The sequence below is a fragment of the Scylla paramamosain genome, chromosome 35 (genome assembly GCF_035594125.1).
Source record: "Scylla paramamosain isolate STU-SP2022 chromosome 35, ASM3559412v1, whole genome shotgun sequence".
NCBI classification, from domain to species: Eukaryota; Metazoa; Arthropoda; class Malacostraca; order Decapoda; family Portunidae; genus Scylla; species Scylla paramamosain.
The window spans coordinates 14934164-14951663 of NC_087185.1; positions in this window are offsets into that span (position 1 = coordinate 14934164).

Genomic DNA, 17500 nt, shown 5'->3' on the forward strand with positions numbered 1-17500 from the left:
AAGGAGGAGGAAGAAAAACAGAGAAAGGAAGACGATGGTAAAAAGAAGAGGAAGATAATAATTAAAAGAAAACAAGGAAGAAAGTTAGAAAATTATGAGTTTTAGGTCCGGAAGGAGGAAGAGGGAGAGAAGAAGGAAGAGAATAAGGAGATTAAAATGAGAATGAAAAAAAAAGAAAAAATGAGAAGGATTACGTTTGCTGAGAGAAGGAAGAGAGGAGGAAGAGGAAGAGAATAAGGAGAACAAGAAGGTGATAATTGAAAAGAAAAGAAAGAATGTAAGAAAACTATCACTTTCTAATTCGGAAAGGAGGAAGAGAAGAAAAGGAGGTTAAGAAGATCATTGAGGATGAGAATGAAAGGAAAGGAAAGAAAGAAGAATATAAGTTTTGAAGCCACGAAAAGGAAGAAGAAAGAGAGAAAGAAAAGAAGAGAAGATACGAAAAAGAGGAATGGAAACAAGAAAGAAAGAAAAAATAAATAAACACATTAGGTATTATTTTCGTTTCTGATTAGTTCGCAGTCACGTGAACCCAAGGAGGAGGTTGAAGAGGAGGAGGAGGAGGAGGAGGAGGAGGAGGAGGAGGAGAAAGAATATGAAGAAGCAAAGGAGGAGGAGGAAGGTGGAGAAGAAAAGTTTAAGAAGCTTGATGAAACGAAAAAAAATATGAAATAAATATGAAGAAAAGAAAAAAAAAATTGCCACAGCACTCAGGAAAAGAAGAAAATGGAGGAGGAAGACACTATGTACAAGAAGAAGAAGAAAAAGAAGACCGAAGAAAGAGATGAGAAGTATGATGAAAATTGAAAGAAAAGACGAAAGTTGATGAGTAAGAAGAAAAGAATTATTGCACACGCACAAAAACGAAGAATAAGAAGAAACAAGAAAAAAAGGAAAATAAGAAAGAATAAAGAAAGTGAGCAAGAAGAAGATATCACACATATGAAAGGACCAATCCTCCTCTTCCTCCTCCTCCTCCTCCTCCTCCTCTTTTTTTGCTTTTCCTTCTTATCCTCCCTACCCACTTCTTATCCTCCTCATTCTCTGCTTCTGATCTTCACTTCACCACTCGCTTCTCTCAATCTTCTCCTTCCACCTCTTCAGTATTTCATTCCCAGTGCTCGTCTCGTCTCATCTCGCTCGATATCTCGCGAGAACAGATGAGCCAAGAGTCTAATACATATTCGTCTTAGCTTATATTTCAAACTTCTATAACGAAATTCTCTCTCTCTCTCTCTCTCTCTCTCTCTCTCTCTCTCTCTCTCTCTCTCTCTCTCTCTCTCTCTCTCTCTCTGCTCTTTTTTTCTTTTCTTTTCTTTTTTTTATTGCTGGTTTTACCTTTTTTTCACTCTTTATCCTCTAAGTCATCTTCCCTCCTCCTCTTCCTCCTCCTCCTCCTCCAGGCAGTTAAAGCTGGTGGAGTGAGAGAGTGATTGGACTCCACCACCGCCCGCCGCTACCACCACCACCACCACCACCACCACCACCACCACCACCACTCACCCAGCCATCTCGCCCCCAAAGAACAACAAGAGCAGGTTTCGTCCCTCAACACCCCAGCGGCCCGTGAGCCAAATAACAGCCCGCTCAGTGTTGATATATCGATGCGGGCGGACGAGAGGGAGCGAAACGAGCCATTAACGATCCGCGGAGTGTTAACGGAAAGAAAAAAGAGAAAATAAGCGAGAAAAAAAAAAAATACTGCAAAGAGAGAGAGAGAGGTGTTGAAAAAAAAAATAAGAATCGAGGTGAATTGAACTGGAGTTTTGTTTGTTTTTCTATTACAAAGGAAGGTAATGACGAATGCAACTCATTTCCTTTACTTTTTGTACCTCCTTTTTTTTCCCCACTTTTTTTTTTTCGTTCTGGTGCGTAAAGTGAGCGAGTGTACGAGAATAAGTTCATGGAGAATAAACAGGAGACAGAGAACGAAGAAGAGAAAGGCAGAAGAAATAGAGGAAATAAGTTGAAGGAAGAAGGGGGAAGAATAGGAGAACCAGATGAAATGAAACGAAACTAGAAAGAGGGAATAAATGTAAGGAAAGGAGAAATAGCAGAACGAGGAGGAAGGAGAAATAAGAGACAGGAATACGGGACGAAACTGAGGAGAAGAGGAATAGGAAGAGAAGAGGAGGAAGAGGAAGGAATGAGAAAGAAAGTGTAGAGTTCAAGGACGTTTTATTAAGTGTGAGTCATGAATACAGAATGAAGAAGAAAGAGAAATAATAGCAAGTCATGATGTATTCTTGCCTACGATGATAAACGCAGCCACAGGATGAAGTGTACTGCTATCACAAAGGCAGAGAGAGAGAGAGAGAGAGAGAGAGAGAGAGAAGAGAGAGAGAGAGAGAGAGAGAGAGAGAGAGACAGACAGACAGACAGAGAAACAAGATTTATTTATATTTTGATTTATGCAAAAGAATTAAATAGCATTGAGGTTTGTATTGGCTGACAGACAGACAGACAGCTAAACACTGGCAGGAACAGCTAACACCATTACCATTTTGAAGGTAGATAGACAGTTATTAATACTCCAGAAATCACGAGACACACAGACGGACAGACAGACAGACGCAGAGGCAAGGACAGCTAGACAGGAACAGGGACAGCAAATATTCCTATGTATACGACAGACAGTGATTAATGCTCCAAAAACCACGAAAGACAAACAGATAGACAGATAGATACAGACATAGACAGATAGACAGACAGATAATGCTATACAAAGACAAGACACCAAACAATTACTGCGTATTTTGAAGACTGTGATTAATTCTTTAAAAACACAAGATCTGTATTGGCTAAGAGAGAGACAGACAGACAGAGACACAGACAAACACAGACAAACAGATAGAGAGGAACAAGGCAGCAAACATTCCCACGTATTCTAAAGATAGGCAGGCGATGATAAATACTCAAAACACACACACACACACACACACACACACACACACACACACACACACACACACACAAGGGAGACAAAGAGACAGAGAGTCAGACAGATAGACAGAGACGGCTAGACAGCAAGCATTCGTACGTATTTTGAAGGTAGACAGGAGGTGAGTGAGCAGTTTTGCACAAACCACAGAGTCAGCCAGAGAGAGAGAGAGAGAGAGAGAGAGAGAGAGAGAGAGAGAGAGAGAGAGAGAGAGAGAGAGACTTAGACAGGCACGAGACAGAAACCATTCCCACTTATTCTGGGTGTGGCTGAGTAATTTTGCACAAACCACGAAGGAGACTGACAGACAGAAAGAGACAAACAGACAGACAGAGAGAGAGAGAAGCAAACAAACAGGCAGAGAAACAGACAGACAGAGACTTAGACAGGGGTAAGTAAGACAGCAACCATTCCCACGTATTTTGAGGGTACAGTAGGCAGGCGGTGGGTGATTAATGCTACAAACACCACGAGACCTTCCATGAGTTTGCCATTATGTCGGGTACTTCCTCTGATTTCCCCCGAGGTGCCCCGAGCTCCCCCCGCCGTGACGCGCGCTTCCTACTGCTCCTAAGCCATGAAAAAATATTGCTCCCCCTGGCAACGATGACGAAGAGGGAAACACGCTGACGTCTGCTGCAGTTTTAGTATTGCTCTAGGTACTGTGGTGTTTTTTTTTTTTCTTTTTTTTTTTTTTTTGTTGGTGTTAATGAGGAGCACTTGTTTCAGAGCTTCAGTGTTGCTGCCGTTACCATAACTACCGCTAGTGACAACAGACAGACAACGCTCGAGGTGGTTACAGGGAAGGTGATTCAGGAGAGATACAAAGAACAGGAGGAATGGAGGCCGTGTGAGAGAAGAAGAAATAGAAAGAGAGAAAGTAGAAGAAAAACAAGAAAAAATGAAAAGAACAAGAAGGGGAAGAGAAAGAAAAACAGGGAGGAAGAGAAGAATAATAACAAGGACAAAACGACAGAAAAACAAGAACAAAAGGAACAGAAACAAGAAAAATAACAACAGTGAACATTCTAAAGACAGAAGGACAAGCAAAGTTACAACCACACTCAAGCCACCACCACCACCACCACCACCACCAGTTTATCCCCCATCCACCCTGTAGTTCCACCTCATTATCTTAATTACTCATTACCCCACGACCTCACTGCCTCACAGCCTCCTAAATCTCACTCTCTTTAAGCAATCTCACACCCTCACCACCTCACGCCAGCCATGCGTTTGTGCAATCTCATTATCACCTTGTTTTTTCCTTGGTACAAAATACACGATACCTGAGAGAGAGAGAGAGAGAGAGAGAGAGAGAGAGAGAGAGAGAGAGAGAGAGAGAGAGAGAGAGAGAGAGAGAGAGAGAGATTCAGATTCAGATTCAGATTTGTTTATTATCCACCAAAGTGGTTATTACTCAGGTTACAATAGATATTTAGTAATTACGATAGACACATCAATCACAATACATTCAGATACATAAGTCTCTTACAACTACTATATATTAATGTAAAAGATTTGATAAATTGTTTACCATTAAATCCCAAAGGTAAAAAGTCACAATAAAAGAAACACACATACTACACATGCACAAAAACATACATATAAAATAAAAATAAAAATAAAATAAAAATACAATAAAATAAGATAAAAGTATAAAATAGAGATATATTAGCGAGTAAAATTTTCTTGAAAAGATGACGATAAAATCCTCAGTCTGGCTTAAACATTATCTGTTAGCAGAAATTTCTCAATTCTAGCCTTAAAAGTGTTAAGAGAGGGTGCCTGGGTTAGGCGAGGTGGGAGCGCGTTCCACAGCTTGGCTCCTCGTACAGCAGTGCGCCTGTCTCCACTGTGTGTTTTTGTGTGTGGCACGTACAGGCTGTGCCTCTGTCTGGTGATGCTGCTAGTAACAGCTTGTCTACTGCTTAATGATAAAAACCATTCTGGGTAAAATCCTCGTAAAGCTTTAAAAATAGTTATACCTACTTGAAATACATGTTTCTGCTTTATTTTTAGCCATTTCAGTTCCCTGATAAATGGAGATATATGATCATATTTCCTTACTCCTCCCACTGCAACCCTTGCTGCAAAATTTTGCACTTTCTGCACATTAGATATTACAGTGTCACTTGCAGTTCCCCATATCCTAATGCAATACTCAATTAAGCTAAGAACGAGTGTCTGTACAATAATGACCCTGGTTTGTTTATCTAAGCTGTCACCTATTCTGCTGATATACATTAAAATACCAATAGCTTTCTTATTTAACTCATTAGTATGGACATCAAAGAGCATAAAGCGGTCAATATAGACTCCTAAGTTTTTTACGTGTTTACTTGGGTATATGATGTTCCCATTAAAGTTGATCGTTGTGGTAGGTGGAATTTTAGATAATAGCTGACTGTTTCCTATAAAAATACACTGAGTTTTAGAGGAGTTGAACATCAAACCATTTTTCAAAAAATAATCTCGACATTTCTCATGAGTGTCCTCAGTGTATTTCACAATTTGATTAATATCTTCAATAGTTCCCGAATGCAAAAATTGTGTGTCGTCAGCATATTGTATCAGGAAACAATCAACATGTTCATATAAGTCATTGACATAGATGCCAAATAAAATTGGTCCCAGGATCGAGCCTTGTGGGACCCCATAGCAAGTAGTTTTCTTTTTAGATATATTGTTTTCTAGACGAACTGACATACTTCTATTCATCAAATAATTATCAAACCAAAAGCAGTCAATATTTAATAGAGAGCACTTATTTAGAAGGAATTTATGGTTGACTGTGTCAAATGCTTTGGAGAGGTCACACAAGGTTAACAGAGATACTTTCTTGTTGTCCATATTTACATACAATGCATCTGTGACGCTAGTGAGGGCCGTTTCAGTAGATAGTTTGGGTCGAAAGCCATGTTGACTCTTAGACAATAAATCATTAGATTCTAAGTAAAATGACAGCTGTTTAGCAACAATTTTTTCCAGAGAGAGAGAGAGAGAGAGAGGAAGGAATATATCTTACTTACTCGTATATGTATTTCTTTACCTGCCCTTACTGATTACCATAGAGAGAGAGAGAGAGAGAGAGAGAGAGAGAGAGAGAGGAGAGAGATTTATGTGTATTTATGTATATTTATTTGTATTTCTTCCACCTGTTACCTGTTCTGGCCTTCCTAATTACCGCATTTTTTTTTCTCACAAAACACACGATAATGCTGCAGAAAAAGGGGAAGGTAATAAAGAATAAAGCTAAGGATGATATACAATGGCGAATGAAGGAAGAGGGGGGAAGGAGAGAAGAGGGAGCGTAACAGTAGTAGTAGTAGTAGTAGTAGTAGTAGTAGTAGTAGTAGTAGTGTTAGATACCTGAGAAAAAACAAAAAAAAAAAACGTACAAAATATATAGGGTAGATAACAAGGGAACATGTCTTACCTTTATTATCCTTCCTTCACCTGCCCCTTGCACCTGCGCCGCGCTAACCCACCTGATCCATTACTCTCCCTAAGCCTCACCTGGATGACCACCTGTCCCCTACCTAAGCCCTCCTCTGCGCCTCCCTTCCTCCCTTCCACCGCCACAACACACGGATGGAAACTGATGGAAAATATAGAAGGGAAGCTGTTTAAGATCAGATTTATTGTTATTATTGTGAGAGAGAGAGAGAGAGAGAGAGAGAGAGAGAGAGAGAGAGAGAGAGAGAGAGAGAGAGAGAGCACTTCTAAAATAATACAAAATTATCTCCATTTTTTCACATTCCAGCCTTGTGCTTCCCCTCCGTGCACTTCATATAATTATCAGTCATCCATTACTTTTCCCAGCAGTTTCCTTATCGGCTGAGTTTTATTGAACAGAATTGTTATAACTTTTATTGCTATTATTATTGTTATTATTATTATTATTATTATTATTATTATTATTATTATTATTATTATTATTATTATTATTATTATTATTATTATTATCACTAGTAGTAGTAGTAGTAGTAGTAGTAGTAATAGTAGTAGTAGTAGTAGTAGTAGTAGTAGTAGTAGTAGTAGTAAAAATATCAGCATTAGTAGTAATATTATAAAAGTTATAGTAATAATTGTTGTAATATGTAATGAGTAGTGGTAGTTGCAATAACGGTAGTAGTAGTAGTAGTAGTAGTAGTAGTAGTAGTAGTAGTAGTAGTTATAGTAATAACAGTTGTAATATGTAATGAGTAGTGGTAGTTGCAATAACGGTAGTAGTAGTAGTAGTAGTAGTAGTAGTAGTAGTAGTAAAAGTAGTAGTTGTAGTAACAGTAGTAGTAGTAATAGTAGCAGTAGTAGTAGTAGTAGTATGTAGTAGTAGTAGTAATAGTAGTAGTAGTTGTTGTTGTAGTAGTAGTAACAGAAGTAGCATTATATTAACAGTAACAGTAGCAGCATTTCCATCATTCTCTTGGACAAGCCGGGAACAAAACTGCTCTTCTCTGCCCCTGTGTTCACCCTGCACCAGCCAGCCACGGGGCGAGGGCAGAGCAAGTGTAGCCTTGTATCCCCCCAGCAGGAGCGGAAGACTACCCATCCTACCCTCCTGTGTGTGTTTGTGTGTGTGTGTGTGAGTGAGACTAGAATTCATTTGTGACATACTGAATTGTACACAAGGCGACATATCATAAAAAAAAAAAAAAAAAATTGAATATTTACTTAGTTGATGTATTATTTTACCGCCATTTCCTCTGATAATCTCATTTTCTTCAAGTGTAAAGGTTATGAAACTGAAAACTCGCATCGTGACTCGCTGCACAAAAAAAAAAAAAAAAAAAAATCATATTGCGATAAAGATAATTAAAAGGGTTATTCTTCATATTACTTCATGTTCAAGGTTGGTGAGATTACGTTTACTGTTGACATCGCTCGGAAATGTGTAATTATTTCTCACTCCAATATGTTTCTTTGTATTTTATGTCTTACTTGTTATTTTCATTACTGCGCTGCCGTGGTCTTAAAGTTTTCCTCTTTTTCTCTTTTTTCTTTTTTCTTTCCCACTTTTACTCTATTTCAGCCTGATCTTCGTGCCTGCCTGTGCCTCTCTCTCTCTCTCTCTCTCTCTCTCTCTCTCTCTCTCTCTCTCTCTCTCTCTCTCTCTCTCTCTCTCTCTCTCTCATCTAACTCTAATTATTTATCTAAAACAGTTAATTTTCCTAAAAACTCCTATTCCTTTGCAACACGTACTCGAAAATGAGAATATTACCTTGTCCTTTATAACATTTCCCTTATTACTTTCCGCTCTCGCCTTCCCCCGCGGTGACTGTTAGCTAAGGCGTATCTCCCCTTATCAGTTTCTGCGGCAGTTCAAGATGCCTTAGGGAAATTATACAATTGTTCCTTTTTTTCCATTATATTTTTAAAGGTTTCCGAGGTGCCTGTGTGAAATTGTATTTATTACGAGTACAAGATCAATGCGAGTAAGTTTTAGTAGATGGTAAGGGATAAATAAAGTTTTTTCTTAAATCTTTTTCTTTTTTTTCCTGGAATGCGTGTTATTACTGCCATTATATTTATTCCTTCTGCAACGCTAGTCGTGGTGATGGTGGTGGTGGTGGTGGTCGTGGTGGTGGTGGTCGTAAAAGTAGGAGGAAGAGAAGAGGGGACAGGAAGAGGAAGTGTATAGAGGAGGAAGAGGATAGTAGTGGTGGTGGTAGTGGTGGTGGTGAAGGTAGTAACTGTAGTAGTAGTAGTAGTAACAGTAGTAGCAGTAGTAGTAGTAGTAGGAGGAGGAGGAGTGGTATTAGCAGTAGTAGTAAGCAACAATTGGAGTAGTGGTCGTAGCAGTAGTAATAGTAGTTGAAATCGAAGAAACAGCGGCTATGAATTAGTGAGGAAGGAAATGAACACTGAAAGGTTTGGTTGGCGTCCTGATGTATATGTGGAAAAAAAGATAAAATAAATAAATAAATAAATAAATAAAAAAGTACAGCAACGCATTCGTGTCCAGGAAGAAAAGGTAATAAGTTATACATTAGTCCGAGAATCTTAGCCAGGAATCAATACTTTACTGGTGCCGCTAAAGAGAGAGAGAGAGAGAGAGAGAGAGAGAGAGAGAGAGAGAGAGAGAGAGAGAGAGAGTGGGGGTGGAGGGGACAGGGTGTAGATAATGTTTGGACCAGACTTGCAGCTGGTGTAATCCCCCTCCTCTCTCTCTCTCTCTCTCTCTCTCTCTCTCTCTCTCTCTCTCTCTCTCTCTCTCTCTCTCTCTCTCTCTCTCTCTCTCTCTCTCTCTCTCTCTCTCTTGTATTTTAAGTCTCCTTCTGTGACCTTTCCTCTTTCCTTCGTCTTGCTCTACTTCTTTCTCTTTTCCTTTTTCTCCATCCACTCTTCCTCATTCTCTTCCTCCACTCTCCCTCTCCTTCCTTCTCTCTCTCTCTCTCTCTCTCTCTCTCTCTCTCTCTCTCTCTCTCTCTCTCTCTCTCTCTCTCTCTCTCTCTCTCTCTCTCTTCTCTTGAGGAGATACGAAGATTAATGTTTCAACTTAAATAATACAGAAGGTGGCTATTTACATTTTTTATATTTTTCGTGCAATTTTAATGGTGGCAAAGAAATCAGGAGTTAGTGAAGCCGTTTTTCTTATTTACTCTCCTCCTCCTCCTCCTCCTCCTCCTCCTCCTCCTCTTTTTCCTCCTCCTCCTTCTTCTACCCTTACTTTAACAAAATTTATTCATCCTATCGAAACTGAGGAAGTGTGAAGAAATGTTTGAAGCATGAAAAGAACTTGATTACATAATTGCTGTGGACCACTCTAAGGCTGCCGCGTCAAATATAACTAGACGTGACATGTATAGATTCTCGCCACACGAAGGCAAACATTTTCTTTTTCAATCGAGTTGTTAACATCTGGAGTGTTTTGCCCTTCAGTATGGTTAATGCTAGTACAATTACGAAGAACGGGTTAGGCAAGTGTTTTGTTTTATATAAGAGTTGCACTGTCCGAAAATAACAAAAGTGTGATGAAATAGATCCACTGAAGTGTCATTCCCCCAAAGAAAAGAAAAAAGGATTATTTAAAGTTTGAGGGTCAGTATCTTGAAAACTCCCTCATGAAAGAGTTTAAGTCATAGGAAGGAGGGAATGCAGAAGCGGGCGTGGAGTTCCAAAGTTTACCAGAAGTATTGAATGAATGAGAATACTTAACCCGACTTAACCTAATTTAACCTATCTTAACCTAACGTAATTGCAGGTGGTAGTGGTGACATTAGTGTTGGTTCTTACATCATTTCTTTCAAAAATTTCTTATAGATATCCATGACAGGGTCTCCCTTTCCTCGCTCGCTAGGCACTGTTACTGGTAATCCTGAGTGGGCGGGGAGGATCCTTGCTTTTTACTATCTTATCACACACATGCTCGTCTTGTCTGTTCTTCCTTTGTGTTCATCTGTGTTTCTGTTGGCCTTCCTCGTTCTTTTCTTTCTTTTTTTGTCTCACGATTCTCCTCCTCAAACTTGTCATTTTCTGCGTCCTTCTCTTTCTCAGCTCCACCTCCTCCTCCTCCTCCTCCTCCTCCTCCTCCTCCTCCTCCTCCTCCTCCTCCTCCTCCTCCTCCTTTTCTCTTCTTCCTCGTTCTTGCCTCTGAAATTACGCAGCTTTGTCTATTTACCTCCATTTCTTACTACTCTTGCTACACAGTGACTTCCATCTCTTTTTCCCCATTCCATTTCTTTCATCCCTCCACTCCCTCCCCTGTACCATCCCTTCTTTCCCTCCCTTCCTCCATCCTTCCCTCCTCTACCTCTGTCCCTACCTAGTACCTTCCAGCTCAATAATCCCTTCCCTTCCTTCTCCTCTTCCTCTCCATCCCTCCTCTTACCTCTCATCATTCTCTATCTCACAGTTTGCCGTTCCTTAGTTTTACGGTAACAGGCTCATCGTTCTTTTAATGTTTCAACACCACTTGGGCATTCTGAGAGTCTTAACACGAGTGGGGAAAAGATGGATAAGAGAGACAGAAAAAAAAAATGCTTCTCTTCTCTTTCCCTCTTTCGTATTTTCCTGGAATTAATTACCTACGTATGGGATGTTTATAGTGTCTGTCTGTCTGTCTGTCTGTGTGTATGGGGTTGGAGGATGGGTGTGTGATTATCTATTTCTGTTCATGTTACTGGGATTTATTCAGTGAGCAGGAGATAAGAGCGAATAAACCCCACCAATGCTTTTAGTAATATTAATTTTCTTGGAGGATATTTGAAATGCTTTTAAGTGAGGAGGAGAAGGTGCGGCTCTCCCCCTCCCTCCCTCCCTCCCTCCCTCCCTCCCTCCTCTTCCGTCCTCCCCTGACTCCTCTTCTTCCACTTCCTCCTCCTCCTCCTTCTCCTTTTCCTTCTGACCCATCCTCATCTCTCCCTCTTCCTCCTCCTCCTTTACTCCACTTGACCATTTCTCATCCCTCCTCCTCCTCCTCCTTCTCCTCCTCCTCCTCCTCCTCCTCCTCCTCCTCCTCCTCCTCCTCCTCCTCCTCGTCGTCCATCCAAGTAATTATATGCATAATTTTCGGTTTATTAATGTGTAAGGATGATGGAGCACCTCTCTCTCTCTCTCTCTCTCTCTCTCTCTCTCTCTCTCTCTCTCTCTCTCTCTCTCTCTCTCTCTCTCTCTCTCTCTCTCTCTCTCTCTCTCCACGTTTTTCATCATATTTTAATTGTTTTCTTTGTATTCTAGTGTTTTTTTTTTAACTACCTGTCTTTTCACGATTTTCTTATTTCGTATTCGGTTTCCCTCCGCTGTTTTTCTTTTTCTTTTTTTCTTTTTAACTTTTCACCCGTTAATCCGCTACTTTCTTCGTAACCTCCATCGTTTTCCCCTCATCAATCTCCCTTTTTTTTTTTCTTCTAATGTCCCTGCAATGAAAATAAAAAAGGGACGCTCAATCTTTCCCTTCTCTATATTTTTCCCTTCTTTACTTTTTCTTTTCTTTCTCACTTTCACTCTTCTTTAAAATTTTTCGTATTATTCCATTCCTCGTTCTCCTTTATTCAACATATCAATTATCTCATTATTTCGCCTTTTTTTCCTCTCCCATCTTTATTCCCTCTCTTTTTTAATCTTTTTTATCCTCACCATCATATTACATAATCGTTCTTTTCTTTTTTTTTTCGTCACTTTGCTTCGCTTTTTCAATAATCATCTTTTCTGTTTTCTCATAATTTTCTTTCCCGTCCTCTTTGGTTTTTTAAATTTTTACTACCTTTTTGTTCCCTCAGTTACTTTATTACCATGTTTCATTATTTTTTCCCCATTCTCTATTTTTGTAAGTTTCTGCTATGTTCATCTATTTCATTCACATATTCTCTCTCTCTCTCTCTCTCTCTCTCTCTCTCTCTCTCTCTCTCTCTCTCTCTCTCTCTCTCTCTCTCTCTCTCTCTCTCTCCACTATCTTCGGTATTTGATTATTTTATTTGTTTTATTATCCTCATGTTTCAATATAGTCTTACATTTCATTTCATTCTTTTTTTATATATATAATTACATTGTTTTTTTCTCCATTTTTCTTTTGTTCGTATTTTTTTATTTAACTTTTTTTTATCAATATTTAATTAGTGTTTTGTCTTCCCCTGTATATCATAACATTATTTATTATTTTTTTCATTTTCGTGTTATTTCTTCGTCCTCCGCGTATCTTCCTTTCCTTTATAATTTCCCTTTTATTTATTCATTCATTTACTTATTCATTTTTTACGCTTCCTTTCTTATTCAACTTAACTTCCTCATATTTCACCATTACTTCTCATTCCCCTCCCTCTTTCTTTCACTTCTCCCTCAGTCTCTCAGCTTAACCTTTTCAATCCCTCATTATAACCCTATTTGTTCTTTATCGACCCCTTCCCGTCACTTTCGGCCGTAGAGAGGCGCCCTTCATGATGCTCGTGTCCGCCCCGCCGCGCCGCTCAAAGATACGAAGGACTATTTCAAGAACTTCCTCCTCATACGAAGTTAGGTTGAATTTTCATGGGAAGTTGGTGCTCACAATACCTCGTCTATTGGGGAGGAGGAGGAGGAGGAGGAGGAGGAGGAGGAGGAGTAGGCCGTGGTTTTCCAGTGGGTGGTGTTGTTCGCGAGTTAACTTAGAGTGTGTTTTGGGAGAGTTTGATGGAGTTAGAGGAGTAGATGAAGGTAAATGAGGAAGGATTAAGGAAGAGGTGGAGGAGATAAGGAGAGAGAAAATGAGGGACGAATAAGGAGATGAAGGATACTAGTACACACACACACACACACACACACACACACACACACACACACACACACACACACACACACACACACACACACACACGTTCTTCTCTTTCACCAGTATGTCTAAGAAGCCTCAAGTGTGTCACCACGATGCTCTTTTTTTTTTCTCTCTCTCTTCTCTTTCTCAGTAGTATGTTTCCAGCGCTCCCCGACACCCTGGCCTTGAGCGGTTTACGTAAAAGCGGTGTGAAAGTTTTTTTTTTTTCTTCTTTCACAGGAGGACTTTTGACGAAGGTGGATTTGAGCCTGATACCTCATGGCACCTTCCTTTGATGTGTCAAGTTCCGTCGTCTCCTTGTGCTCTTGTGATGGGCTTTTACTTGCCGCCTGTTTCATCTCGTTGCGTGGTTTTGTGTCCGTTTTCTGGCCGCCCGCCTTCCTTCTTGTGGCTTTTGATGTTTCTGTTCTGTGTTTGTCTCTTTTTTTCATTCTCTCTCTCTCTCTCTCTCTCTCTCTCTCTCTCTCTCTCTCTCTCTCTCTCTCTCTCTCTCTCTCTCTCTCTCTCTCTCTCTCTAACATATCAGTCAAAAAAAGTGCTTGATTGAAGTAAAATATATACTAGTGAATAAGTAAATGCAATACAGGATGAATGAGGGGAAAAGGGATGAGGGGAGGCGTGCACAGGTGAGGGAGACAGGCCGGCAGTTGAGGGGAAGGTTCATTCTCAAATAATGCGTGTATTTTGTGAAGGGAAAGCTCTGATTGTAGGTATTCTCGTATTTTGTCTGGTTCGATAAGTTTTCCCTGTTTTCCCGGAGTTTCTTGAGGATTATAGTCGTACATTGAGATCCGTGTTGTTATTGTGTACGTTGTGTGCCGGAAAGTAAAGGATTAACAATTAATGGGGGACTCTGCCGTTTTTGCTCTTTGATTCCCAACACTCTTTATTTTTCATAATTTCTTTTGTGTGTGTATGTGTGTGTGTGTGTGTGTGTGTGTGTGTGTGTGTGTGTGTGTGTGTGTGTGTGTGTGTGTGTGTGTGTGCGTGCGTTCGGCTGTCTATTTATTTGTCCGTCTTTTTGTTTCCTTTCTTTTCTTTATATTTTATCTGACTGTGTGTCTGTCTATGTATGTATGCATGAGGATCTCTCTCTCTCTCTCTCTCTCTCTCTCTCTCTCTCTCTCTCTCTCTCTCTCTCTCTCTCTCTCTCTCTCTCTCTCTCTCTCTCTCTCTCTCTCTCTCTCTCTCTCTCTCTCTCTCTCTCTCTCTCTCTCTCTCTCTCTCTCTCTCTCTCTGTCTGTCTGTCGTTAATGTTGACATAATGAATTTCGCGAAAAGTTTCAAAAGAATGATTTTCTGTCGAATTAGGGAGAGTCTTGAGGCTGCTGCGCCGCAGGTGTACAGGCCGCTCTGGGAAGTGTTGTGACTGCGTCCCACGAGCTTTGTTCTCAATCTTTCATTTCGGAAAAACCTTTACCGGGAATTATTTCTTAAATAGGCGGGACTGTTGTGGTCGTCACTACAGATACAATTCATAATACAGAAAATTGTCACCTGTGTACGTCGCCAACTTGATACGGAATTCATAGTTTCTTTCAGTTTGAGTCGAGAAGAACCCTCAGTTATTCTCGGCACTGTTAAACATTAACAGATACATGTGTGATGATTATTCGGGGACGCTCCACAGTAAAAAGACTGAAAATTAATATTTTAAAACTCACAAGTATTTTTTTTATTTTTTATTTAAAAAGACAAATATGAAAGTGACAGTCCCTTCCTTGGTGATGATGACACCAATCAACTGTTGATTCACTCACACAGTATCTTTTTTTGTTGTTGTTCTTCCGTTATACATATTATGTAATTATTGATTATTACTATTTCATCAATTTTAATGGGCCAAATGAACAAGGACTGGTAAATGTCTGACCGGCATCTCATCCTTGGCTGCTTGGTGACGCTTTTTTCAGCTTCACTTAAAGGATAATAGTCGCATTTCGAAAATAAATGTATAATTACAGTACATCAAGATAAGTACTATGTTATATTGTATAGTATCGATATGAAATAGTTACGCACACACACACACACACACACACACACACACACACACACACACACACACATCTCAGTAGCGGAGGGTTGCCAGTGCTCGCCACCAAGCAAGACTTCAAATGTGACAACATTTCATGTAACCAATTGCACGTACCGTATAGCACACTCTTCCCTCCAGCGTCGATACCGTACTGTTCCAGGCCGCTGCTCCAGAGTGTTATTTGAAGACGTTTTTTTGGGAACTCGCTGCAAAAGAAAGTATGCAAATGAAACTCAATTATACAAACCGCTAATTGCAGGAATGTTTCCGTATTTTTTTCCTTGGAAACATTTTGCACGATTCTTCACTTGACGTTTTCTCGTAAATTACCTGCCATAATTCTGTCTTATGGAGAGAGAGAGAGAGAGAGAGAGAGAGAGAGAGAGAGAGAGAGAGAGAGAGAGAGAGAGAGAGAGAGAGAGAATTTCGGAAAAAAAAATTTAAAGACCACTTTTCTTCAGTTATACTTTTTTCTTCCTCTCTCTCTCTCTCTCTCTCTCTCTCTCTCTCTCTCTCTCTCTCTCTCTCTCTCTCTCTCTCTCTCTCTCTCTCTCTCTCTCTCTCTCTCTCTCTCTCTCTCTCTCTCTCTCTCTCTCTCTCTCTCGGTCGGTGAAGAAGAAAAGGTGAAGCAACATTAGGGTGGTGCTGCCTCGACTTTTCTTAACCAGGCAATGAAAAAGGGTGAGGCGGGGAGACGGAGAGTAACAAGAGGAGGAGAAAGAAGACGAGGAGGAGGAGGAGGAGAAGGAGAAGTGACTCTATTGAAATGTAAATAATGATAATAACTTTGATGATTGATCGATAGCATAAGAGAGGAGGTGAGGAAAGGATGAGGGAGAGGACGAGAACAGGAGTTGAGCAGAGAGAGAGAGAGAGAGAGAGAGAGAGAGAGAGAGAGAGAGAGAGAGAGAGAGACTGAGACTGCAAGAACATTAAAGGAGGAAGAGAATGAAGCTTGGAAAAAGAAGACAAGGAGTGGGAGGAAGAAGAGGAGGAGGGATAAGAGGAGTCGGAATAAGAGGAAACGTGCAGATTTCAAGCTACACTCTCGCAGAAGGCGCAGCAGGAGGGGTAATGAGGAGAGGAGAGGGAATGCAATGCGGCTATTTCTATTTCCACAGCTGTCGGGAAGAGAGAGAGAGAGAGAGAGAGAGAGAGAGAGAGAGAGAGAGAGAGAGAGAGAGAGAGAGAGAGAGAGAGAGAGAAAAGGAACTCCAGTGTCTCTTATCACGGAAACACCATCTCGTTACCATCTCTCTCTCTCTCTCTCTCTCTCTCTCTCTCTCTCTCTCTCTCTCTCTCTCTCTCTCTCTCTCTCTCTTGGTTGTTCATACGTGTTTTTCTTTTTATTTGTTCTTGTTGTTCTTTCTTACTTCTCATCATCATTCATTTTTAGGATTATTATTATTTTTTTCTTCATTCTTGGTTTGCCTACGTGTTTTTTTCTTCCTCCTGCTGCTGCTGCTACTTCTCCTCCTCCTCCTCCTCCTCCTCCTCCTCCTCCTCCTCCTCCTCCTCCTCCTCCTCCTCCTTCTCCTCTTACTCCTCCTCCTTCTCCTCTTACTCTTCCTCTTGAAATACAGTTTTCTGGAGATTTTAATTTGGCGAGAAAGATGAAAGGATTCTTCTTTATTATTATTATTATTATTATTATTATTATTATTATCATTATTATTATTATTATTATTATTATTATTATTGTTATTATTATTATTATTATTATTATTATTATTGTTATTATTATTATTATTATTATTGTTATTTCATTATAGAAAAATTAAAGAAGCTGGGCCAGAAGTACAGTAATGTCCTCCTCCTCCTCCTCCTCCTCCTGCTCCTGCTCCTCCTCCTCCTCCTCCTCCTCCTCCTCCTCCTCCTCCTCCTCCTCTTCCTCCTCCATTCCATGTGGGTTTTCATTACCACATATATATTCATTTCTTGCCAAAGGGGTGGTGGGGAGGAACCTTCTGCTTTGCTATCTTATCTCGTACTGCAGTAGTTGGTGTAGCATAGTAATACAAACTGTAATGACCTCAACGTCTGATGCTGTTTATTTTTCTTCGTATTCCGTTGTATTTCTCTTATTGTCTAACTTGTAAGAAAAAAGAAACGTAAGAAGTTGTGATGTACTATGTCCAAAACTCACGCCCTGCATCTCCACTACACTACAAAGGCTCCCGTTGAAGTTGCACGGGATTTTAATGGTGTTTTTATGGTCCTAGTGACAGATTAACAAGATTTCTACATTATTAACAGGATAAACGCTCGT